This window comes from Peromyscus eremicus, chromosome 3 (assembly GCF_949786415.1).
Source record: "Peromyscus eremicus chromosome 3, PerEre_H2_v1, whole genome shotgun sequence".
Taxonomy (NCBI): domain Eukaryota; kingdom Metazoa; phylum Chordata; class Mammalia; order Rodentia; family Cricetidae; genus Peromyscus; species Peromyscus eremicus.
In genome coordinates, this window is record NC_081418.1 from 122,280,384 (window position 1) to 122,307,528 (window position 27,145).

The 27,145-nt window shown below is 38.8% G+C and overlaps 1 protein-coding gene across 1 annotated transcript in view; it reads left to right on the forward strand.

The window, feature by feature from the left end:
* The window catches only part of Grm7 (glutamate metabotropic receptor 7), an 837,060-nt gene that overhangs the window by 421,467 nt on the left and 388,448 nt on the right, over positions 1-27,145 (forward strand). The gene's annotated exons all lie outside the window — the stretch shown is intronic.

Genomic DNA, 27,145 nt, shown 5'->3' on the forward strand with positions numbered 1-27,145 from the left:
GAGAGAGAGAGAGAGAGAGAGAAGAAACACAAGACAGTTTACAATGGAGTTTAAAGGAATTGGTATTCTGAAGCACAAGTCCAGTGTGGTTAAGGTCTTTCCTATGGGATCCAACTATACCAAGCAAGTAATCATGTTGAGTTGTCTCTTGATTCTGAAAGCAAGAACTGATGCCATTCTCTGTAAAAAAAAAAAACTAACTGAAGATGTAGTTTGGATGGAAAGAGACACAGCAAGTACCCACAAGGGATCTGGGGTTTTGTATCTAGTCCATATTCTGTTCAGAAAGAGCAAATGTTTGCTTTATCAAAATACAAATTAATAATTTTTAATGGGAAATCCATCAAAACTCAACATTTTAAATTTTCATTAGTTTTTACAAGAAATAGACTTCACCTCTATTCTTGTGAGCTAAGTTCATTCCCATTTACATTAGAAAAACTCAAAGGTGTCATGTGGCGCCAGTATTGCAGTACCAGATGTGAAGTCCTTAGTGTCTGAAGACAGTGTCAAATTCCAATATGAGTGCCTACCATCATGGGTTCTGTTGATAGTTGCTGTACTGTGCTCCTTGGATGTGAGTTTCTTCATTTTGCAAGTGGAGTTTTCTACTTTTTGGAAAAGTGATGAGAATTTGTCATATGAGAATTGTGGTAAGCCCTGGAACCAGGGTCCACATTCATGTATTGGCTCTCCTGCATAACAAGTAGGTGTATGATAAGAAAAAATCAAAAACAAAAACACATAGCAAGTGTGAGCATTCTGGATTGCACATCTGCAAAACCAATACCTCTAGTAATCTGTCCAGAGCCATAAGTACCACGAATTGTTTAAAGCACTAGATAGACAGCCCAGAAGTACTTGGCATGTGGTGCAAGTTAAGAAAATTATAGTATAAATGTTTATACATATAAAATGAAGTGTAGTTCTCATGGCATTGTGTACAAATGATCATGTTTGAACAAAGGATTTTGAGGCCCAAGTGGTCTGTTTATTGGAGATAGCCCACAGTGTCAGCAATTAATGATATGCCAATGATGTCATATGTGATTTGTGTCTATTTCTACTGTAGGTAGGTTTCTCTGTTGCTGTCATAAATCACTGACCAAAACCAAATTGAATAAGAAATGATTTGCTTGATTTACATTTCCAGGTCACACTCCATCCCAGGGTAGGAACTCCCAAACAAAAAACAGTAAGCAAGAACTGAAGCAGAGACCATGGAGAAGTACTAGTTACAGGCTTACTCTCCATGGCTCGGTTTGATCAGCTTGATTCCTTCCACGATCCAGGACCATATGCCCAGGGGTGGCACAAAACACAGTAGATGTCACAGTTTCACATGAATCAAGAATGACTAGCTTACATTACATTAATATAAAACATAACTTAACCTGCACCAAACTTTTGTACATGCCAAGTAATTAAGAATAGTCTAGGAGCATACTGTCATGTGAGATAGTGAAGACTTATGAGAAAGTTTTTTTTTTTTTTTTTTTTTTTTTTTTTTTTTTTTTAATCTCCATGGCCAGAATTTCAGGTCAGGAGAATATAAACTTTGCTATGGATTTTAATTTGGCAATTTCCAGGTACCATTTTTTTTAACAGAAAAGTGAGAAGTACTTATGTTTTGTTTTATATTCCTTTCTCATACATTTCTCCCTTTATTTCTTCCTTCTCTCCTCTCTCCTCTCCTCTCTCTCTCTCTCTCTCTCTCTCTCTCTCTCTCTCTCTCTCTCTCTCTCCTGGCTGAGGTAGAAAAGGATGATTCTCTCAAATGTACATGAACACTTTTCCCTTTCTAGGCAGATAATGGGTAAGATAATTGATGAGATTTTCTGTTTCTCTGAACTTGGGCATTCTTAAAAGAAGTCTGAGATGCTGGAAATAACATTGGCTTTAAAATAGTGTCTGAAAAAGGGAACACAGAAGACCTCTCCAGATTCTACTATTTAAATTTAGCATTGTAGTCTATGTAAATTGAATTTTTTTACCGGTGATAAAGTAAGTGTTTTATGGGACATTGTGAGAAATATTTCATAAGCTTCTTCTGTGCTTTATGTCTCTCCTGTCTCACTAGATGGTTTGTACCCACACTGCTGCAAGTGGGGGTCCTCAGTGAATGGTGGCTTTTCTCCCTGTACTTTCCTTTGAAAATTTGGTCCCTTTTTGTTTGTTTGTTTTATAATTTTTATTTAAATTTTTGTCTTTCCTTTTACATACCAACCCCCATTCCACCTCCCTCCTCTTCTTTCATTCCTCCCAACCTACTCCCATCCCACCCCCATCCCCTCCTCATAGAGGGTAAGCCCTCCCTTGGGTAGTCAACACAGGCTGGCATGCCAAGTTGAGGCTGGACCTAGCCCCTCCCCTCTGCATCAAGGCTGAGTAAGGCATTGCACCATAGGGAATAAGCTTGTGTGTGTCTTGTTTTGTTTTGTTTTCAAAATGTAGTCTCATATAGCTAGACTAGCCTCATCTGAGCTCACTATGTGTTGGAAGATGACAGTGATCTCCTGATCCTCCTGTATCAAACTTCCCAGTGCTGGAATTACAGGAGGGACTCCCATAACCTGTTCATATAGTACTAGAGATCAAGCTCCGACCTTCATACCTCCTAGATATCTACCAACTGAACCATATCCCCTGCCCCCTTTGAAACTTTTCTGTGTCACAAACACTGAAGATTGGATAGTACTTATAAATTTATTTTTACAGTTATTTATTTGTAACCAAACATTTTCATCACTTTATGGGATTGTCCTTACTAAAAGTTTTTTTTTTTTTCAACAAGGAAAGGGATGGGTTTTTTTTTAATGTATTATTTAAAATTCACTCTGCTGAAAATAACCATCAGTATCAATAACATTTTATGACACCTTGTTAAAAGCAACATGCCAGGTCCTATTGCAGACCTGCTATGTTGTAGTTTCTACTTTGGAAACATACCCAGCCATCCATGAGCACAGGTCACTTTCACAAAATGTAAAAGCATTGGTTCCACTTCCTTCCAGCATTCAAGAGTTACCTCTACAAGCCAAAACAAGGAATTAGAACAGCATTTCTTAAATGGAAGTAGGTGGTACATGAAGATCATGTTCGATTTTCCTATTTAAGTCTGTGTTATATCACTGTAAATTTAAGAGATTAAAACAACAAAGACAGTTTAATGATGCAGTCCTAAATATGTCAAAGTGTTGCTGGGATGGGGCTACATTGTAACTTGTCTTGTGGCCTTATACATCCTCAAACATAGCTTGGTAAACTAGCATGTTTTCCCTGCTTTCTTTCCTAGATTTACAATGTCTTGCCTTGACTGTGAACCCATAGGATCATCCAGAATAGTTGCCTCTGGTCAAGGCCATTTGCTTGGCAGCCTCTGTTCTCCTTTCCGTAGAAGGTATTTAGGTATTCTAAGATCTAACAAATATTAGGAAACATTGGTTGTACATAATTAAGAGTGTAATCAGCATGTGACTCATATCTATAAATGGAGTACTTGAGAGGCTTAGACAGGGAGATTGGTTAAAGACTGAGGCAAATATGGGCAACAGAGACTCTACCTTCAAAACACAAAACAGCAATAATAATAACAACAATAACGGTAATGTCTTTCCAACAGGGCTTCTCAACTCTTATTAAAGTCACACTGTGAAACACAAAGACTGAGAATCACTGATGGAATTGCCCTAATGTATCTGACTACAATATCCTTTCCTTAACATCTCTAAGAAGTATGTAATAGTGGAATTTACATTCATTCTTTCTATCCCATGTGAAGTTTAGCCAATTTGTCATGGTGCAGATCTCCCATGTTTAGCTCTAAGACTTTACCATTTATCTTTAAATTAATGCATCATTGGTTTGGATTCTAAATCTGATTGGTTTAGAATTCAATTGGTTTAGACAACTCTTCCCATCTCACTATTACCAGTTCCTAATTACACAGCTTAGCTTTACATCTCTCTAAATATTATTTTCCAAGTGCTCAGTTGTATGTAATGATTGAGAATATGGATCCTAGACTCAAACACCCTGGCTCAGGATGCCAATACCAATAGCCTCATATTCATGTGGCCAAGAGAAAGGTGCTTATCTTCTTTTAACTTAGGGTTACAGTTCTGTGAAGACAAAACTAGTTTAAATATCATATTTTTAAAGTGTTAATTTAAACTAAATTAGATAATGCATGTAATTAAATTGTTGCAAAATTGTGATATACTAGGCCTTCAGTAAACATTTTGATTGGTTTATTGTTATTGATAGTAATTGAAAATAATTGTAGAGCCAGGCACACCTCTAATTCTGGCACTGAGGAAGGTGAGGTGCAAAGGTTGTAAATGTGAGGCTACAATGAGCTCTGTAGTAAGTTAGAAGCTATCCTAAGTTAGTGAGGCATTGTCTCAATAATAATCAACAACAACAAATAAATAAATATTGAAAAATACCCAAAATGGGTGGAAGAGATGTCTAAGAAGTTAAGAGCAATTGCTGCTCTTGTAGAGGACCAGAGTTCAGTTCCCAGCACCTACATTGGCTGACTTATATGCACCTATAACTCCAGTTTCAGGGCATCTAAAGCCCTCTTCTAGACTCACGAGCACACACACACACACACACACACACACACACACACACACACACACACGGAGAGAGAGAGAGAGAGAGAGAGAGAGAGAGAGAGAGAGAGAGAGAGAGAGAGGTACCTACATACACACACACAAACACACACACACACACACACACACACACACCACATGCGGCATCTGCATACACACACACACACTCACACACACACATACACACACTACATGGGAGGTGGTCATTTGGACAAGAAGAGATTTTTAAAACTGCAGAGGTGATATTACATGATAGAAATACTTTTACAGGAGTATCATTTCAGAAAAATACACAAATACAGCCGAGTAAAATCGCTAACAGGTTCTTTAAATCTCTGCAGATGGATTTCACTGGAAGTGAAACGTTCCGCAAAGAATTATTAACACATGTAAAATGCTTCAGCAGTTTCTTTTAGAGAAAATAAATTGGAGATACTGACCCAACACTTTATTTTGAAATTCTAAGAAATCCAATGCTACATAAAAGCTGATTGAACAATATATTAATCAAAACATTTTGGAAGATTATTATGTTTTAATTACAAGTGCTCTCTGTACCTTTGTAAAGTGATAGTTCAAATATATTGGAAAAGCAGTGTCACTATCTTTCCAGAGATGGAAAAACATCATTGGGGTCCTTAATGGGTCCCCAGTGAAGTCTAATAACTCAATTACATTGTGATAGAAAAATGAGTGTTGAGGGGAAATGAGAAAACACACTGATTTCCACAGGTTTAATTAGCTAGGTTGAAATCACAATGCTCCTAATCACAGCTATGTGTAGTTATGAGATACTGATTACCAAACTACTAGAGTGCTGAGCTTCAAAGATGAGGTATGCAGGATATGTAGAGTGGTGTATATGTACCTGCAGATGTATGAGTGAGATCTCCCTTAGAGCTATTTACTATGACAGAGAGCTGAGCTACCAGTCAAATGGAGCAACCAATTTTAATTAATACAGTAGCATCTATCATCTAAATCCTATGAAGAGGTTTGGTTTGAGAAATTGTACATCATCCAATAGTTTTATTTTTAATTATGTGGACACCAGCACATGAGTACAGTGCCCCAAAGACCAGAAGGACACATTAGATCCACAGGAATTGGAGATACAGGCAGTTGCAAGCCACCTGATGTTAGTGCTGGGATCCAAACTCAGGCCATCTGCAGGAGCAGCAAGTGTTCTTAGCTGCTAAGGCATCTCTCCAGCCAACCCTTTTATCTTCTTACTGCTGTCTAGATTTTACCACCTTTCAGTAGAGCACTGGATATGCAATAAAGTCTGACTTTTCTCCCTCTGACTGAGAGCCCCTTCTAGGTCGCACTCTCCTAATATCCTGATTCTTAGGAGGAACTGATAGATTTTGTTGTGTAACTTTTACCTTGAAATCTGGCTTATCTTAAATCTGCTTCTCTTAAATCACTTTCTACTCTCCTTATGCTCACTTCTTTTAAATCTTAAAAGATGTATGTTTTTTTCTTATTTATATGAGTGTTTTATCTGCATGTGTGCATTAGTGTTGCACATATGTCTGGTACCTGAAGTAGTCAGGTGTCAAATTCCTTGAGTTACTGATTGTTGGGATGGATATGAGTCACTATCTGGGTGCTGGGTCCTCTACAAGAGCAACAAATGCTCCTAAATGCTGAATCATTTCTGCAGGCCAGACTGCTGCTCAGTTCTAAAACAAAATTCATGATTTAACTCAGGGTCTCAGTTTTAACTCAAAGCACAGCTAAATGATTTTTAACACTAATCATGAAATCAAGTGAATGATAATAGTGAGTAAAAAGCAAGTGTAACCGATGAGAATTGTCAACCTATTCAGTGTAAGTGTGCTAATAAAAATGATTAATAAACATACAATTAAAACACTGCACGATAGAACAGAAGAGCAGGAGGAGCACACTTGTTTAAAATGTGTGGTGGTTTGGATTGAAATAGTACTTTTAAAGCTATGCATTTGAGTAATAAATAATAGGATTATGGTTTTTGACATAATACTCCCTCTTCCACAAATTTATCAATTATTTGTAAATGAATAATCTATCTCTATATATGCATGCTCAGCTGTCAGCTAGTTTTGCCAATCTGTACTTATTCCATGTTGATCTAAGAACACAGTTTATTTTATTTTTAAAAGATCTTTTAATTAAAAATAAATTACATATTATTAGAATGACCTAAAGATTAATAGAGTTTTGATCTAAACTTGTGCAACTCCCATTTCACAACTTTTTCCTGAAATTGCTACCCTGCATGTTATTGTTTCTTTGCAAATGATCTTTTCAAATGTGCTCACAACTAAAAAAAAAAATTTTTGTTGTTGTTTTTGAAACATAGTTTTTCTGTGTAGTTTTGGTACCTGTCCTGGATCTCGCTCTGCAGACCAGGCTGGCCTCAAACTCACAGAGATCCGCTTGCCTCCTCCGCCTGAGTGCTGGGATTAAATGCATGCACCACTGCTGCCCGGTCCCACAACTAAAAACTTCTATGTGATACAGATTTGTCAAAAAAATGAATGTTATATTATATATGTAATTTTTCTGTTGCTGAGACAAAATATGTAAAGAAGAAAGTTTTTTTTTTAATTTTTATTTTGCAATACAATTCAGTTCTACATATCAACCACGGATTCCCCTGTTCTCCCCGCTCCGGCCCCACTCACCTTCCCCCCAGCCCACCCCCTATTCCCACCTCCTCCAGAGCAAAGCCTCCCCTGTGAACTGAGATCAACCTGGTAGACTCAGTCCAGGCAGGTCCAGTTCCCTCCTCCCAGGCCGAGCCAAGCAAACCTGCATAGGCCCCAGGTTACAAACAGCCAACTCATGCAATGAGCACAGGACCCGGTCCCACTGCCTGGATGCCTCCCAAGAAGACTAAGCCAGTCAACTGTCTCACCCATTCAGAGGGCCTGATCCAGTTGGAGACCCCTCAGCCATTGGTTCATAGTTGATGCATTTTCATTCGTTTGGCCATTTGTCCCTGCGCTTTATCCAACCTTGGTCTCAACAATTCTCGCTCATATAAACCCTCCTCATTCTCACTAATTGGACTCCCAGAGATCCACCCAGGGCCTAGCCATGAATCTCTGCATCCAGATCCCTCAGTAGTTGGATGGGGTTTCTAGCACGACAATTAGGATGTTTGGCCATCCCATCACCAGAGTAGGTCAGTTCTGGCTGTCTCTCGACCATTGCCAGCAGTCTGTTGTGGGGGTATCTGTGGATTTCTGTGGGCCTCTCTAGCACTTTGCTTGAAAAAGAAAGGTTTTATCTTGGCTCTGATTGCAGAGGGGTGGACTCCATCATGACAAGAGAAGTGTGCCATTAGCTGGAGCAGGAGCTATGTGGTTACATTTTTATCTACATAGGAATCACAGAGAAGACACAAGAATTGGTGAGATATTGAAAACCATCAAAACCTGCCACAGGTTGTGTACTTTCTTCAACAAGGCTATACCTTCTAAAGGTACCAAAATCTCCCAAATAGGGCCACCAACTGGGATCCAGTGCTTATATATCTGAGCCTATGGGGGACATTTATGATTCAAACTCCATATATACTCTCTTACATTTTCCTTTTATACAAAATTAGACAATATGGTGACTGAAACCAAACACTAACATTAATATATTGCTTTGAAATTCTTGATCAGATTCAATTATGTTTTTCACCTTTACAAACACTGTACTCTCATGGATGGCTTCAAATGAAAAAGTGTGATTTCATAGGTGTTGGAAGCAAGACTTACGGTTGATTTGAGCCTGAAACCTGTGCTATTTTGAACACATATGAACTCTGATAAGTGAACCTGAATCAATTCAGTCTTTAGTATAATTCCATGTTGTTTATATCCATCAAACAAATGAACAGATAAAGAAAACATGACATTTCTATACACTATGGAGTTTTAGTTCTCTGTAAAGAAAAATGAAATTATATCATTTGCAGGAACATAGATGTAGTTGGGGATTATTATACTAAATTAAAGAGATACAGAAAGACAGATGCTGAATATTTTCTCTCATTTGTGAATAGTGTGTGTGTGTGTGTGTGTGTGTGTGTGTGTGTGTGTGTACACATAAAATCACACAGAGAGATGAACATGATGTGAAGTTAAATCACTTGTGTGAGGAAAGTTTCTAGGGGGAGTGAGGAAGAAAGACACAAAAGAAACTACAGGGAGAGGAATATGTCCTCCTGAAACCCATCACTATGTACAATATTTAAAAACAGTCACCTCAATTTCAGTTAGGAAAGCACACAAAACAACAGAAAAATGTACAAGTGATACAAATTTGGCTCTTGCATGTGTCTTGCTAAAATGCATCAATTATTTCAGCCATTGTTTAGAACTTGGCCTATGAGCTAGTAAGCTTGATCCTGCATGATAGATTTTCCAGATTGTCTATCTCAGTAAATTTTCTGTTTGGAAATAACTGTTTGCTTATGTGTTGACAAAGGCATTTGGCTACTGTAGAGTTACAAGAGAGTTGAGTAGCTGTGACAGAGACTGTATTCTCATAAAGTCTAAACAATGAATATTTGGCTCTTTAAATGAAAACAAACAAACAAAAATCCAAGCTTCTTGACTCCTAACATAGATGAACAAAATATTTTCGATAGAATAGTATTTTCTCTGATTGTTTGGTGTTGTTATTGCCATCATGTGACTAAGATCATAAGCCAATGAATGGCCTTTTAAAATTCCCTAATACAGGATGCTGCTTCCTGCCTGTCTGCTCCCACTAGCCCCATCTCTAAATTTCCCTGGTTAACCTACAGTGTTGATGTCTGCTTTATTAAAGAAAGATCCTATGTGAAGATGGTATGGGACCTAGCACACTTGTCTAAGATGAGAGGAAGTAACTTGAGACTATACAGGCAGTAAAGCAAACACCGTAGGGTATCATCTGCGTGGAATTACAGCTGGGCTACATTTAAAATCCAGTGTCTAGAGGTGTGCATGCTAGGGCTTTCTCAAGGTGAATATACCTCTACTTTCTAAATACAACTATGCCCTGTTGATAGGCTTGTGATATCCATGTCCTATGGGTAAGGCAGCTCTGACCTTGACCATACAAGACAAAGTTCTTGGTTCTTTTTGCCCCCCTACCTTTCTACTTACCATGTTATTTACAGAATTTTCTGCTTCCTATTTTTCTCATGGTGGCAACTAAGGCCCACGTGTTTTCAGTTTTGCGGTAGGTTTTGGAGCTGAAGCTAAGGACATCTGGAGAATCCAGCAAATGAATGTGGATGATTGGGTAGAGTTCTTGTGTATAAGTTACAATACCGCAAAAATGTAGCAACATGGACATTTAAAGGTTTTTGGTGAGAAGTATAATGCACCTTCTTGTTTTCAGAGGGAATTGTCCATAGCTAGCTCAGAATGCTCATAACTGGTAAAGTCCCTGCTTGGTTTAATTTAAACTAAAATCCATATTTGCTGATACAAGGTTCTGTGCTTTGTTTTTATTTTGCTTTGTCTTAGTATTTTGCAGTTGGCATTCCAATTAAGTAGGTAGCGGTTTTCCTCTTTGCTGGCCAATTTGTTCCTGCAGTTGTTCACTTCTAACTTTCCCATGGTAATGGTTGTGTGATATCTATCCACCTTCCTTCTCTTACCCTTTGATTTCTCTGATACTAACCATGTACTCTGTTTATGGAAGGCAATTGATTTAAAGGTCTAGTGGCTTCAAAAGCATTGACTTCATATTTATGCATGAACCATGGTCTTCTCCTTTCCATTTACTTCTTTACTTGGCTTACAGAACCTCTGAATATTCAATGGCAGAGATGGACAGAATACCCTGCTGTCTTTCATTCTTTAAGAAAAAAAATGTGTAACAGAGAAGATATTGCCTTAACAGTGGTCTATGCTTCAATTAAGTCACTCACATCCCTTCCTGGGATTTGAGGATCTATCTGTATGCATGTCTCTCCTCCCTTCAAGATTGCTGTAAGCTGTTGATAAAGTTTGCATTGAAGTTATTAAAGATAAAGTTATTCCTCCTGAGAATACTCACATGTGTTTCATTTCTGCTAAAAAAAAAGAAAGAAAAAAGAAAACCTGAGAAACCTGAACAAGTCCCACAAAAAATGAGTATATTTGTAAGTTCTTTGTGAGAAAAAAAATCATTTAATTCAATACTAACAGCATATTCTATTGTTTTCTTTGTTTTTATTTTTGAGATCCTATCTTACTACATAACCAAGGCTAGTCTTCAGATTGCTATGTAACAGAGCATGCCTGCTCAAACTGCCTTTGAACTCATAGACTTTCTGACTCCATTTCTTCAGTTTTGAGACTCCACAACTGTGCCTCTATGGCCAGCCTGAGCTATCATATTTTTGAATGGGAGACTTTTGAAGCTGACTCTATTTCCGGATTCTTGGACATAGCCTGTTTTTGTACTGCAACGGTGTGGTCAATCTGGTTGAAGTTTATGAATAATCCCTGTTGGTGTTTTTTTTTGGCCATTGTTGTTCTGCTTTTTGTTTGTTTGTTTTTCAATAACTATTTGTACTAAGTCAGACCTTCTTTGCAAATTAGTACATTATTGCAGGAAATCCTTCAAACTCTCCCGTATAACCTAAGCACCTAAATACTGAATCCCTAAACTGGATGACTCTTGCGTGGAAATTCTCCAAGGAAAACCAGGAGACAAATGAGATATTTCTAAGAGCAGATCCATAAATCTGGAGATGGAGAAGCTTGCTTGAAACTCTTTTCTTTTTTTAATCAATTAAATTTATTCATTTATTTTACACACCCACCATAGTTTCCCCCACCTCCTCTCTTCTCCCTTCCAATCACTCCTCTTCTGTTTCTGTTCAGAAAGTGGCAGGCCTCCCAGGGGTATCAACAAATGATGGCATATCAAGTTCAGGTAGGACTAAGCTTCCCACCTTGTATTAAGACTGGGCAAGGTAATCCTGTATGATGAATAGGTTCCCAAAAGCCAGCCAAAGCATTAGGAACAGTTCAAGCTCCAACTGCTAGGAGTCCCACAAGTAGACCAAGTTACACAACTGTCACACATATGTAGAGAGCCTAGGTGGGTCCCATGCCAGCTCCCTGGCTGTCAGTTCAGACTCTGTGAGCTTATATGAGACCAGGTTAGTTGTTTCTGTGGGTTCCTTTGTGATGCCCTTTACCCTTTGTGGCTCATACAATCCTTCTTCAGTTTCTTTGATAGGATTCCTAAAGCTTGACTCAATGGTTAGCTGTGGGTCTCTGCATCTGTTTCCATCAGTTGCTGGATGAAGACTCTGATGACAATTGGAGTACTCACAATTCTTTGAGTATAGCAGAATATCATTAGGCATCATTACCTTGACTTATTTTCTTTTTCTTCAACTGTGTTTGGTTCTATCTTAGGTCTCTAGACCATCCAGCTTCTGGGTCCTGGCACTCCAGACATTGTCAGGGGTGGGCTCACTCTCATGGTATGGATCTGAGGCTGGACCAGTCATTGCTTAGTGACTCCCACAATTTCTGTGCCCCATTCCACCCTGCTCTGGATAAAGGCAGGGTCTGAAGATGGGTGGATGCAAGAGCAGTGAGGGAGGAATCAGAAACTAAGAAGGGATAGATACTTCTTCGTTTCATTTTAGGAGAGATGGACAGAGAGGAAGCATACAGGAGACATCCCCAGTGGGACAGGTACCAGCAGAGGATGTAAAGAGTCAGCAGGGGAAGGAAGTTAGCCAGGCCATGGTGGTCGGGAGAATCTTGCAGCCTGACTGACTAGCAGCCAGAGTTTTTCTTTATTTATACAGAATTTAGTAAGCAGGGATACATTCATGATGTTCCAAAACATAGATCATATCATTTTTGGTTTTAGACATGTGTTTCACTTCTTTTTGCTCATCTTTTAGTCATCATTAATAAACTATGACAGAACAGAGTTATCATTTCCAATCATTTTTCCTCAAGTTTTGACATCATTGATAAGCAGAGTTATCATTCTTACTCATTAACCCCATGATCCTAGAGGCATATGACAGCATGTTCTCAGACTGGTAGCTTTGGTTGCTTCAAGGACACTAGACTAAACAAAATCTTCAAGCCACCCTGGGCATTTTGCCATGTTTCATACAGTGTATTATTAACTCTTAGTGGTCAGAGTGCCCAGGAATAATACTCAGGCTAAAGCTGATGCAGTTATTATTCAAATTCTGGCATAATACATTCAATGTTCACATTTATATCTTTATAGAATTTGTCTATATGCCTAATCCTGGCATTCTGTTGTTTCTTGGTCATCTGACATTATAGTGGCTCAGCATGAGCTAACGTTTCTAAGAGAGGGAGGTCTTGACAGCTCATTCTTTTATCATCTTTCCACTCCATACTTTGCTCATTAATATGTCTCCATGTAGGGCAGAGTTGTATGCCATGTAATTGAGTGTACAGTGGGAAGAGGCTTATAATATGAACTGCGGCCAACTCCTCTAGCCCACCAAATCTTGTTGACATTTTTAAGTTTACTTTGTGTTGAATAACTTATTCTTGTATAAGTACAGGGTCATATGTTTCAAGAATGTCTCATAGCCTCATGAAGAGACCTCTGGCTTCTTTGTGTGTCACAATCTCCAAGGTGTAAAGAAGACCTTCAAGTAAATAAGGGTATCTCCCAGCATTCCTGGGAGAAGTGTAACATGAATCTTAAAAGGTCTTATTATTAATAAAAACAAACCTGGAGCCAGGCATTGGGGTGAATGCTGGAAGATCAGAGAAGCAGAACAAGTCACAGCTTCCTCACCTTGCCAGTTCCTCAGCTGATCCTGTTTCCTCAGACTGGAAGCCTCTGAGTTCTCATCCAAATAGATCTCAGCTGAATTGCTGCTAAAAGTTTAAAAGCTTAACCAGCCTCTAGTTCCTGGTCCTCATGCCTTATATACCTTTCTGCCAACCCTTCCTGGGATTAAAGACATGAGTTACCATTCCTGGTTGTTTCCAGTGTGGCCTTGAACTCACAGAGATCCAGATGGATCTCTGCCTCTTAGTGATAGGATTAAAGGTGTGTGTGCCACCATTTTCTAGCCTTTGTATCTAGTGGCTGTTCTGTTCTCTGACCCCAGATAGGTTTATTAGGGTGCAAAATATTTTGGGGAACACAATATCACCACAGAGAAGGCATAAATGATTCGTAAGAAATTTTCCATCAATCAAATATCCTCAAATTGTATACATATTAAGTGTCTCAAGTATGCAACAGGTGGAGATAAAAACCAAAGGTGGCATGGCAGCGATCATGTGGCTCAGCTCTGCTGGATCTTTGTGAAGCAGCTGTGCTGGCTTTATGACTTCTGCCATTCCATTCAGATATGGCTGTGCCACACATCCCATAGGCAGGGCAGAACAGACTGTAGGCCAAATGTTGTATGGCTAGGCAGGTGCCCCAATCCCTCCACTGGAAGTCCTGGATTGTCCCAGGAGATGGCCAGTTCAGGCTATGCATCCACCATTGCTAGGAATCTTTGCTGTGGTTATCCTTGCAGATTCCTAGGAGTTTCCCTTGCACCAGGTTTCTGACCCTGAAATGCCTGAAATATTTTTTCAAATACTCTTGAAAAATTCAGTGAACTCAGTATTATACTGTAAACAGTTCAGTGAATCTTCTCCAACTCAGTATATTCAGGGCTTTTCTCCTTGCTATGACCAAACCTACAACAAGAAGCAACTTAAGAGAAGGCCAAGTTTCTTTTTGAGTACAGTTTTTGGAGGTCATGGCAGTAAGAACATATGGCCCCTGTTTGCATTGCATCAGCTGTTGGGAATCAGAGAGAGATGAGTATTGGTACTCAGATGGCTTTCTACAGCTACTCAATCCTTGATCCCTAGCCAGAGGAATGGTACCACCCACAATTAGGGTAGCCTTCCTACCTCAATTAGCCAAATTAGAAACTCCCTCATGGATGCATCAAGAGGTTTGTTTTCAAGATTGTTCTACATTTCATCAAGGTGACAATTAAAATTACTCATTACACTTTGGAAGCATTTATGCATGATTTTGGGCCCAAAGAGGATGAGTATGATGCTAAAAGGCCTCCTTTGTGCTTAGAGAAGCATGAGCTGGCAGGGGCTTTAAATAATGCATGCTTTCCTGGGGAAGGGAAGCACTCTCTCTAAGCTCTGTGACAATGGGGAAGATGATACATTTCTAAAGCCATTGGAGGCAGGATTCATCTGTTTCCACTTCTTTGGTTTGAGACATTCACACTGATAAAGAGTGATATTTCTTTAACAATGATAAATGTTCAAATCCTCTGAAGATGGCTCTTTTTGATATGTGTAGTCTGTTAAGTCTTAACTGTAGCAATAGTTTGCTGCAGTAAGGATAGATCATAGCAGAAACAATAAGTAAAAAAGGGAGTTGCAGCAAAGGGTTCAAAAAAGACAGAATCCTTAAGGATCAATTTATCTCCAAGCATGCAGAGGTCACTAGTTCAATGACAATTATTTGCATTGTCTTTCTAATTTTTATTTTGAACAAACCTACCCATAATGCTAGCATAACTGTATGTGTGTAATACTTTACATATTTCTCTATAGAATTTAATTCAGGTGATGAGACATTTCATCAACCACATACAACAAACTTAAAGCTGTGAGTATTAATTGTTTCTTATTTGCCATTGAAAGGATGGTGAGTTTTCTATTTTCCTTCTAGGAAGACATGCATAGGAAAATATTTAAGGGGTTGACATAATATACCTGCCTCAGGATAACTATAGAAAAATGGATTGTTATGAAAGAGTTACCAAAAAAGTTCTCTGTCACATAAATTGCTAAGTAGTCTTATTAATTGAAAACCTGGAGCCAGATATTGGGGTGAAAGCTGAAAGATCAGAGAAATGAAACAAGCCACAGCCAATCTTGCCTTATACACCTTTCTGTGCCCTGCCATCTTCCTTCTTTCCTAGTGCTGGGATTAAAGACATGTGTGCTTCCCAAATACTTGGGAGCAAAGTCATGAGATCTCTAGTACTGGGATTAAAGGTGTGTACCACCACTCCTGGCTCTGTTTCCAGTGTGGCCTTGAACACACAGAGATCCAGACAGATCTCTGCCTTTCGAGTGATAGGATTAAGGGTGTGTGCCACTACTTTCGTGCCTCTATGTCTAATCTAGTGGCTACCTCTGTCTTCTGATCCCCAGATAAATTTATTAGGGTACACAATATATTCGGTACACAATATATCACCACAGTTCTCTATTCAGAAGAGTTCGGTAGCCTAAAAGACTGTACAGGATCTGCAAGTACTGCACTCATTTTATTTTATTGATATGTACAAGAATGAAGGCAAGATGTGATAGAGGGAAGAGAGATGCAGAAAATGAGGGAAATCTCACTAGAGCTTCCAAGTCAGTAGCTCTGAGAAGAAGATGAAAATTTCTCGGTTTTGTGTTAGAACTACCTCTGGATATGAAGGAGTGAAGAAAACTGCTTCATTTCTAAGGTCCAGTCACCCATCTACAAGGAAGATGAGTGTCTGTACTTCTGTCCAGTGCTTGATGTGCATCCGTCGTGTTTGAGCAAAAATACAGACAGGGCTGAGGCGTTAATTCAGTGGTGGAAGGCATGTCTGGTATGCTTGTAGACCTGGTTTCAAAACCCACACCACAAAACAAACAATATAAATTAAAATAAAGTTGTGAACAACTTTTGGAATCAATGAAAAGTTGTTATAGAGGAAGGTGAGCTGTTACAGTAGAGAATGAACATAGAGAACCAATGAAGAATGGTCAGAATACTGGTATCATTAATTTTCCCATAACCTTGAGGGAGGTTAGGCAATATGAGATTGACAGCTCATCTGTAGCTGAGTGCCACGACCCTCACTCTCTGCACTTTGAACAGTAATGTGTCTCTAAATTAACATCATGGTGATAAGAATCTTCTCTGACCAAGGTTGGAAGCAGCACAAATCTATGGATCTAAACTCTATGGCTATAAAGATAAGTATTCAGCAGATATTTTGACAATGTGGCCATCTAGAAAAGCAACATAAATAGGTTCTTCTATAGGGCCTGTAACAATACAGTACTAGAATAAATATACATGTACATTACTGGAAATTCACAAATATAAAATTCTATCCTGAAATTAGAAATATAATATAATGGCACACACACACAGACACACACACACACACACACACACACACACACACACAGAATGGACTGAAAGGAAACAGAAGTTTGGAGATTCCAGTCAAGCCTGAACTTCAGAAATTAACCCCTTTCTAATTGTCCTGGGACACAAAGACATCTTTGCAGAGGAGCTTCCTTGAGACAAATGCCAATTGGTTTTGACTGGTGAGAATAATCTAGTCACAGGAAAGACCAGTGGCTGTGAAAAATAAGCCAATTTCTTATTTCTTGCTCAAGGAAAGGAACAGCTTGCCTTCCCAAGGCTTCCTGAATGAGAGCACATTCTTCATTAACCCACTCACGACCTGCCAGGATACCAGCTGTTCTTGAGGACAAGATGTTCTGTGCTGGGATTGCAGTTGTAAACTAGCTCATAGCAATTGTATAGGACATCACTGTCTTGAAAGAAAATATTTAAAAAGGAGAGTTGCCCTGTTAGTACATATCACCGTGTAAGTGAGTGGGAAGTCTTTCTTTCATGTTGATGCCTACATACCCAGAAACATAGTGTATGGAAACTTAGCAGTTGTTTAATAAATATGTTTTGAAGGAATGGATGAATCAGTAGGGAAAATGTGAATACAAAGAGGCAAGAGAAGTGACTCACAGCACAACATCAGAAACCACAGGAGAAAGCTCTACAACTTCCTCTGTGATGAATGACTTAAAAGGAAGCTGCCTGACTCCAGCCTGGGGGGCAACTCAGGAAAGGTGCCTCTCTGCTGGAGCTCCCTACAAGACCTACAGGCACTTTTGTTGCTCAGTCTACTGCCCCAAGTATTATCATTGCTTCAAACCTCAACATCCCAAACTTTGCTGCAGGTGCTTGTCAGACCAAAGAGTGACACTGAACTTCCTTAGTGTCTTTGATGAGGGCTTGCTTTCAAATGTTTCTTGGCTGGAAGATGTGGGTTCACTTTTACTAACATGTAAAAATAGTCCTTTGAATGTGAAGTGTGTGTTTCCCTGGCACACCAACTGGAAGATTCTCGTAGATTTGCCACATGAAGTTTTATGCAGTTCAACCCTGATTACACAAATTTAGTACCACTGGTCTTTATTCGGCTTCACTGCCATCAAACCTACCTTTCCATGTTGTGTGGAATATTCCCTGTGCTCTGCGGTTGAGAATATTCTTGGCGAACGCAGTTGTTATTGTTTCATTCTTTCCTTCCTCTCCGCAATCTAGAATGGGAAACGGGTTTCTCAAAGATTATTCGGAGTTCACATCTAAGAATAATCAGTAACCCAGTCAGATGTCCCCAGAAATGTGTTTCAGTTGCCAATTCTTTATCTCCTAATATTGTTTCTCTTTCCTCCATGTCTTTTCCTCCTCTGTCTGTCCTGCTATTATCTAACGATCTTGTTCCCAAACTTGTAAAGGTGACTTTGCTTTCCTCTCTTCTGGTCTTCATTGTAGTACATGATTCCCCAGGTGTCTCTTTTTCTTTGTGATCTACTTGAACATTTTCACAGTCAAGGATTTTCTGTCCTTTTGTATTCAGATAAGAAGTCACTGAAGTCAAAGATCACTTCTGACTTTGTTTATTTATTAAGCACAGAAAACTGACTAGGGACAGCTTACATAAGAAGGTGCCCCATTAGTTCCCATATCAGGAAGTGGGGAGCACCTGACCCTGTTTCTTTGTCTAAGTGATGACTTATTAAAGTCTTTGGTTCTCTTGACTTTTTTTCTGGCTTATCAGTCTAATAGGTCTTGAGTGGCATTCATACTTTCATTTATGGCTTGATGGCGCAAATTTGACATGTAGTCATTCCTACTCAGAATGAGGCTGGAAGTTAAACCCAGCTGATACCTTTGTTGTGACCAGCGGTAAGCTATTGCTTGGAGATGCAAACCTCACCACTCTTAGCAAAAACATAGATCTATTAGCAAAGCTTCAGGGGAAATGGCAGCTGGGAAGTCATATCCACAATGAACTTGAGCCTTTCCCTCTCTAGTTCTTCATCTCCACCGATGTAAACTATCAACTTCAGATGACCTCTTCCATACAGTCTTTGATTTCTCTAACTAGATACCATGTCCAATTTTAACCCATTTGTGTAGGACTTTTCTGAGGAAATGGGAAGAAATATCTATTTATCCAGATGTGACACTGACGCCAGACCAGATAAATGATTACACCCAAAGTTGAGCTAGTGAGCCAATGAGTTTATTGACTTAGTTACAGAAGTATGAATGAGGGGTTAACTATAGAAGCATGGATGCCTCAAAGAAAAGTCTACCCTAGCTGGGTGACAGTTCAGGAAAGGTACATCTTTGGAGCTCCCTCCACAACTTTCAAGCAGACCCATAGATCTGAGAGCATCCTTTTCCTAGAAAATGTTCCTGCTTATATAACTTTAGGGAGGGCCCTGGTGAACCTTCTAGGTTTCATGATATTCTGGGATTTGTATGTTTTCTTCACTTTCAAAGTTACATAAGCCCCACCTACTTCCGGAGTCTCCAGGAACCTACATCTAATAACTGAATACTTGAATTATGAGAAAACAGATACATCATGCCCTTATATTCAATTATCTTCCTCTCCATGTGTGACATACCATATATGAGGGTAAGACAATATATGGTCATTTAGCATGAATCATTGAAAGATGAAAATCCTAATACTAGCCTGCAATCTAAAGAGGCAATTAACTTCAAAACACCTCTGCTTAATAGGAGGGAAAGATAGTATTGAATATATTAAAAAATAAAAGGCATATGGAATGACATCTGATTTTGAAAATTATCACCCAGTCTCTTAATTCAGATCAATGATGATCTTCTTCTGCCCTGATCTGAGTTCTCTGCTTACTCAGATAATCCTTTTACTAACATATTTTGTTTCTTGTTAAAAAAAAAATCCTACAAATCTATCACTGCATCAGTTCAGTGTTTGCTAAATTGAATTGGCATAGCTAAGTAATAGGCCTCATCACTAGGAAAGGCTCTGCCTACACTGAGCTGCTGACTGTAAATTGTTTCCTCTTCTGCTTTTAGATGGAAGAGAATCTATAATCAGTTAGGAGAGCAACAGGGTTTATTGGAAGAAGTCTGTGCTCTGGCTCCTGATGTCTCTTGCTGTTACAGATTGCTCCCTACCAGAGAAGGACAAAACCTACCAGCTTTCAGCTCCAAATGAAGAAAAGATTGATTTCCAAGTGAGATTCTCTTTATTATCTCAGTAGCTTGTCTCCTCAAGCTACTGAAAATTGCCCTCCCATTCAAAGCTGAGGTGGCAAGAATGGAGCTGTCCAGTTAGTGATATGACTATTTTTAAATTGTTTCCCTTTAACTTTTATTTATTTTCATTTTACAAATATGAGTATTTTTCTTGAATGTGTGTCTGTGTACCACATGTGTGCAGTGCCTGTGACAACCAGAAGAGGGCAGTGGAGAGCCGGAGACTGGAGTTAGAGACAGTTGTAGACCATCATATGGATGCTAGGAATTGAATCCAGGTCCTCAGGAAGAGCAGCCAGAGCTTTTAAATACTAAACCATCTCTCTAGCCCCAGTGACATGACTTTTCAATTGTAACTTTTATAATAATGCTGCCCAATTCTACTGTTTGTGGACACTCCATCTCATAGCACTGAGAAATTGCAATGTTTATTGGTTAAAAACTTGGCTAGGTAAAGGAAATACTTTTCAAAAGTTAGATTCTTGGGTCTAGAGCTTTGGCTAAGCAGTTAACAGAACTTGATGCTCTTTAAAATGTATTGTTCAAGGTTCTTAACATGCATGGGTGCTTTTCCTATATGCATGTTTCTGCACCATGTGCATGCAGTATCCATGAAGGCCAGAAGAGAGTGTCATATCCTCTGGAAGTGGTGTTACAGACAACTGCGAGTTACTATTGAGTGCTGGGGATTGAAACCAGGTCCTCTGCAATATCAAAAAGTACTTTTAATGGCTGAACCATCTCTGCAGCCCACATGTCGCTATTGTAGTGGACCCATGTTAAGTTTCCAGAACCCAAATAAGACAGTTTACAAGCGCCTGTAACTCCAGATCAAAGGGATCTGATGCCCCTCTTCCTGCCTCCATGGCACCTACATACACATTATGCACATACAAACACTATGCCCACAAGTATGTATATACAATTTTAAAAAATAGTAATTTTTAAAAGTTAGATTCCTAAGCTCCAGCTGCTGAACAACTATTTCTTCAAATGTGGCTTGCATTTGTGCAGTAGTAACATTACATACAATAGGCAAAATGAGTCCCATGGGAGAGACTTAGCTGGAAGCAAAACCAAAAATGGGGGGAAATAGCATTCAGTAGGACACCAGTGTGGGGGTGAAAGTATGATCATATGTGCTGAGTCATCATTATGGAAAAATAGTCCAACTGAAACTGAACACCAAGAGTATATTGGGGGTGACATTCCAGATCCCCTCTTTGTTGGTAGACCCCCCAGGACACAGATTTTCCCCCTCAGGTTGGCATATCTCTGACATAACACATTTCATCTGAATGCTTGTGTTGAAGTCATCTGCCTACAGCCTAAGTGAGTTTTTAAGCCTTTTTCTATGGATCTGATGCAAATGAGGTGATTTTCCCTCGAGCAGGCACAAGGGATGCCTTCCAAGGGCAGAGGAAAACAGCATGCTCACCTCTCTTCCTTCATGTTCCAATCTTCTTTCTTTGCTCAAGTTTTAGCTTTATGGACTTGCTCATCCCCATTACCATGATAATAGACCATATTTCTGTTCTGTTAAAGTATTTGATTAGGCTCACCTGTGGGCCGTTCTCAGTTAAAAGGGGGTGATCATCTCCATGCTGTAGTCATGAAACCCTACTTATCAATTGCCCCAGTGTGCACTCCATGAGCAGCAACTGAGAGTGTGAACCGCCCCTCCACTAATCGAATAGTCAAATGGAGTTTGCTCTCATTTGCTTAATCATTCAGCTGTAATTGAATCGTGATGGGAAGCCAGCTTTCCATCCAAATGCTTCCTCTTCTCCTGCAGAGAAGGTGGTAAAGTAGCCATGACTTCCCCCCAGCAGCCCCAGGACACTTTACAAACCATTTCATTCCCTGCCTCTGCATAATGCCTGCCAGACATGGAGGAATTACCGCACTGAGATAGTGTTGACCACTACCCACAGACACCTTCTCCATTGTTCTTTCTCTGTACCATTGTGCACTTTATAACAAAGCATAATGATCCATCCCTTTTCTTCCCCCCAGGCCACCATCCTCAGTGATTCTTCGGGCTGGAATATCAGTATACAATATCACTGCCACCTCCCAGAGCTAGCTGTAACTCATGTGGTGGTACACAAAGGAGTATTTCTCAGCATCTACTTCCATGTTGCCTGCAGCAGGTTCATCCAGTGTAGTTTCCAGACCAGCATCATCAGTATCACCTGGGAACTGAATGTTGTGGCATTGGGCATGAGGTTCCAACATAAGAAATTTGAACAGACACATACAAGCCATAGCACCTGCATTCAAAGGCCAAGAAGAATTTATACCCACCTGCTCAAAGAGTATCAAAGATGTTAAAGGAATATGTTATAGTCACCAAGGTAGTTAATATGCATTTGGGGGGGGGGGTAAATGCTTTTAGGGAACATAAATGTTCAATTTATCATAAAGTTTCCTACACAGACTGCAGTACTCATCAGTGTGACCCAAAGGCAACAGTCACTATTAAAGTGTTCCACTAATAGCATTCTCTTTCCTGTGTTTCCTCTGTGCTTTCTATTTGGAATTGTTCTGTAAGGAGGTTTCATTCATTTTTGTATAGTCATTTACTCAATCTGGCACTTATATCCACATGAAAGTGAGGGCATTTGGTTCACTGAATAATGGTTCAATGGTATCATTTATTTTGTTCTTCCCAGTGATTTCATTTTGCTCATGGGAAGCTTATCCATGTTGACTCCCTTGTCCATTTAATATTCACCTAGCATTTTCATTTTCATACGTTCATTAATTTTTTATGCACTTCTTGCTTCTTTACACTGAAGGGTGACCAGGCTAAGTATTGGGTGTTTCTGAATGTAGTTATAGAGTCCATTTTTCAAGGGACACATTGTTTACTCTGTTGAAAGGTTTCTCCAAACCAACAGCTGGATGCTACCTAAGTATATTGTTCTGATATATGATTGCATTTAGATGCTCTATAGTACACTAGCATGTGTGTGTATATACACTAACATGAATACAGCTTACTCTTCCCTCCTCTCTCTCTTTCCCTAAAATATGAATTTCTTAAGGCCACAAACTATAACGTGACATGGCAAGGATCATGACGCCTAACCCTTTTGCTTTGGTGCAGTTATCCTACATAGAAGTAAGAAGTGTATAAAAGTTAATGAATGAATGAAAATGCTATGTGAATATCAAATAAACATGGGAGTCGACATAGATGAGCTTTCCATGAGCAAAGTGAAATCACTGAGAAGAACAAAATAAGTAATTTTATCCTACTTAGCAACTAGGGACATGAATACCGTTATTTAGTTTATCTTACTTTTCCAGCCAAGTATAGAAAGCAGCTTCAGATTGAAAAACTGCATCGCAATGAAGAGGACATTTACAAATCATAATACCATTTTCAATGCAATTCTTAGTCACAGCATTTCCAATTAAAACATTGCTATTCAGAGTGACATAGGTCATTGCCATGTTGTCAGGTTCTTTACACATTCATAATACAGTGAAGCTCATTGTAACTGTTGGCAGGGATCATTCTATACTGTGGGTACAAGGTTGTATGCGATAAAAGTTAGCTACCATGGTATATTGTTCAGAAGGAACAGATGCCTCTCTCACTCTAAACCTACCACTCCATATTCCATAGTCACTTATTAGCTACCACATAATAATTCTTACATTGCTGTGTTATATTAGTGTTTTAAGTACTCTTTTTATTCTTTGAAAATTTCATACATGTATACAATGTATTTTTGTCATATCTACTCCCCAGTTCCTGCCTCCCTCCAACTTTCTCCTCATTTTCTCATCTCCACCTCCTGGGCTGTTAATGTTTTAAAAGATAGGTTTCAAGAGTGTTTTCCTTTAAAATATTTAGATACCTCTTATTTTTTAAACTGTGGCGTTTTTAACTTGTTTTAGACTAGACTCCACAATAATTTATGTACATTCAAGAAACCAGTCTGAAATATAGGATCTGTAAACACTTTAAGAAAAAAACTTGGTTACTGTTGACTCTTTCCAGTTTTACTCTTCTTTCAGCAAGTTGAGGACTCAAATATCAACCAACATACGTTATCTTCCCTCATAACCAATTCATTGATCTAACAAAGAGGATCAACTACTTTGATATTTAGAAGTATTTTTCTGACACTCAAATTTAAGGAAAATCAGAATATTCATCCAGCATAGTCCATACCAGTTGACCTAATAAGGTTGATCAACCACTTGAACAATTTATGGTCAATTCTAGCCCTACAACTAAAAGCAATTTCATAATTCAGTTTTATACCCCTGAATCTAACTGAACTGATACAACAGTTTATCCTTGGTTGTAGAGATCATGAGGTTAATCAATTACTTGAATGGAGTCCTATCCCTGCCCACCCTTAATGAAGGAAGTCAAGTTCAGATGTTTACCTCAGAGAGAAATCTGACCTAGCCTATCAGTTTATCTTGATTCACTTTCTGTACTTAATCTTGGCATTTGCCTTCAAACTTTAGCACAAAGTTATTGAGATTTCAGCAAACAGTTGAATGGCAGAACATAACCTGAAACCACATGAATGATGATGGGGCAAGACTGGAAGACCAAACAGTATCTGTGTTCTGTTTGAAACCTTGTGATATCTTCTGTCTAAGGGTAGAAGCTGGTTTTAGGCATTCATACTGGCCAGATCTTTAGAAGCAAAATAAAGATATACTCGTCATGGTTAAAATTTGGATTTTTTGCCTTACCATTGTATCTGCTTTGCCTAGAACCATTGTTTTTTTTTTCTTTATTTATTTTTTTCTTATCACTCATGAGAATCAAATTCTTCATGCCATGGAGCCACGCTTATAGCTAGCTTTTTCTTCTCAAGATTAGCATAGCATGCGACCCCCTTGTTCTTTACTGCATGGCTCCATGATGCTTCCTGAGGTGGGAATTCAAGTTTAATGACACCTGAAATAGTGCCAATAGCTCAGACTGACATCTCAGGCCACCTAACAGTCCACATCAATCCACAACCTACCTTACCCAGAGGGGTCCCTTCTTGTCCTTTAAAACTTCTGATTCTGGCAACATTATATGATACTGACCTCATGTAATGAGTTAAACCTTAACCTACTTGCTCTTGAAGGGTCTTATGTAGATGGCTTCATAGCTTTCTTCAGGATTTTTGGAATTCATTAATAAAATCATTTGAGCCTATATCTTTCTCTCATGAAGGTATTGCTAAAACATCAAAGCGCTGTTCATAATTTATATAGGATCATGTAGATGATCTGGGATTATTCAGATGATCAGTTTTTCATTCAGCTTTTATAATTTGTGTTATTTCCAAGAAATCTTCTATTTCCTTGATGTTTCTGTGTTTAAAAATACAAAAGTTCATTATATCCATGGACAGAATGCATAATGTGTTAGAATTCCTAGCCACTCCCCCAGTTACATGACCTTGTGTACACTGTCCAGTAGCCAGGCAAGATGCTTAGTCATCACAGGGCTTTACACCCTACATAATCTGTGCACTGCATGATCATGTAATCTGTGTGCAGCATGGTCTCACAATCTACATTCATGAGTCCCATAGCTACGTAAGCCCATATACGCATGTATGTGTGTGTGGGAACCTATAAAAGCAGGTTCCACCTATTCCTTTCCTCTCTTCCTACACAGTCATTCCATAAGCCTATGCATACCCCTTCTATCCCCTTCCCTTAATAAACTCTTATGGTGGGTTCTGTTGTGCCTTGTGGCTTCTCTCCGCTGGTAAACAGTGCTGCTTAATAAATAACATTGCAACGCTTAATAAATAATAAAATGCTATTTCTATTTTATCCCTCATATTGTCTTTGTGATTTCCCTCCTTGGTCATCCTAGCTCAAGATTTATCAATTTTTAATGACTGTTTCAATAATGGTATTTTTACTCTATTTTTCTCTGTTGTTTCTCTACTTCAAATCTATTGATTTTTGCTTTAATTTTATATCATATCTCTGCTTTCTTGGTGTTTACTCACCTGTTCTCTCTTTAGGAGCAGAGTTTGCCTATGTTAATACTTTCTTGCTTTCTAGTATAAATACGTTTTCCATCTAACTATTATTTTAGCTATTATCCATTAATTTCAATGTACTATAGTTTTAAGTCCTCTAAAAGTATTTAACTTTTTCCACACTTTCTATTTGACTCAGGGGTAATTGGCCAAGTCTAATTTTGAATTTTTAAATATCTGGATCTTCCTATGACTTTTTTTTATTGATTTCCACTTTGTTAAGATCTGAGAATATACTATGTATGATTTCTGTGAGCTTTCATTTTCTTTTTCTTTAAGGCCAAGATATGGTTTCTGTTAATGAACCTTTCAGTTGCACTTGAAAGAAGTATCTACTCTTGTTGTATGTATGGTTCTAGAAATTTCAGCTAGATTGATTAACCTGATTACAGCATTGTAGGGCATATGTATATTGAAGAGTATTACAGGTGTTTTCTTGAGAGCTGAAATTGGAAAACGGTTTAGCATAACACTAATACCAACTGAGACTAAAGTTCAGTGGAGTCTTAATTTGGGATCAGAGATTATGCTTTTCTGTGTTTGTGGAATGTAAACAGAAATTTCTGTCCTGCTGTCCAGTTCCCAAATAATTACTCAGAGGCTTAATATTACTTATAAGTGCTTGGCTGGTAGCTCAGGCTTATTACTAACTAACTCTTACACTTAAATTAACCTATAATTCTTATCTATGTTTAGCCATATGACATGGTACCTTTTCTCAGTATGACATTCTCATATTGCTTCCTCTGATTCGGTTGGTGATTCTTGACTCTGCCCTTCCTCTGGCTTTCCTGCCTAACTTTCTGCCCAGCTACTGGCCTGTCAGCTTTTTATTAGACCAATTCGAGTGACAAATCTTTACAGTATATAAGAGGATTATTCCACAGTAGTGGAAGCCTATTTATACCCACACATGCCCATGTTCAAAGTGTAAGAAAGCCCATTTTTTAATGTCTTCCCAGTGCATGACAGGAAGATCTAGGTGGTTTTTTCATTACCGCTTAAGTGTTCTGACCCTGGGATGGTCTTCATAATTATTTTTTCTACAAATATATTCTCTCCTTCTTTTCTCTTCACTCCCCTGTCTGAAAGTGTATCTTGTAAAATGCTATATTCAGGAGTGATGACTAAGCAATA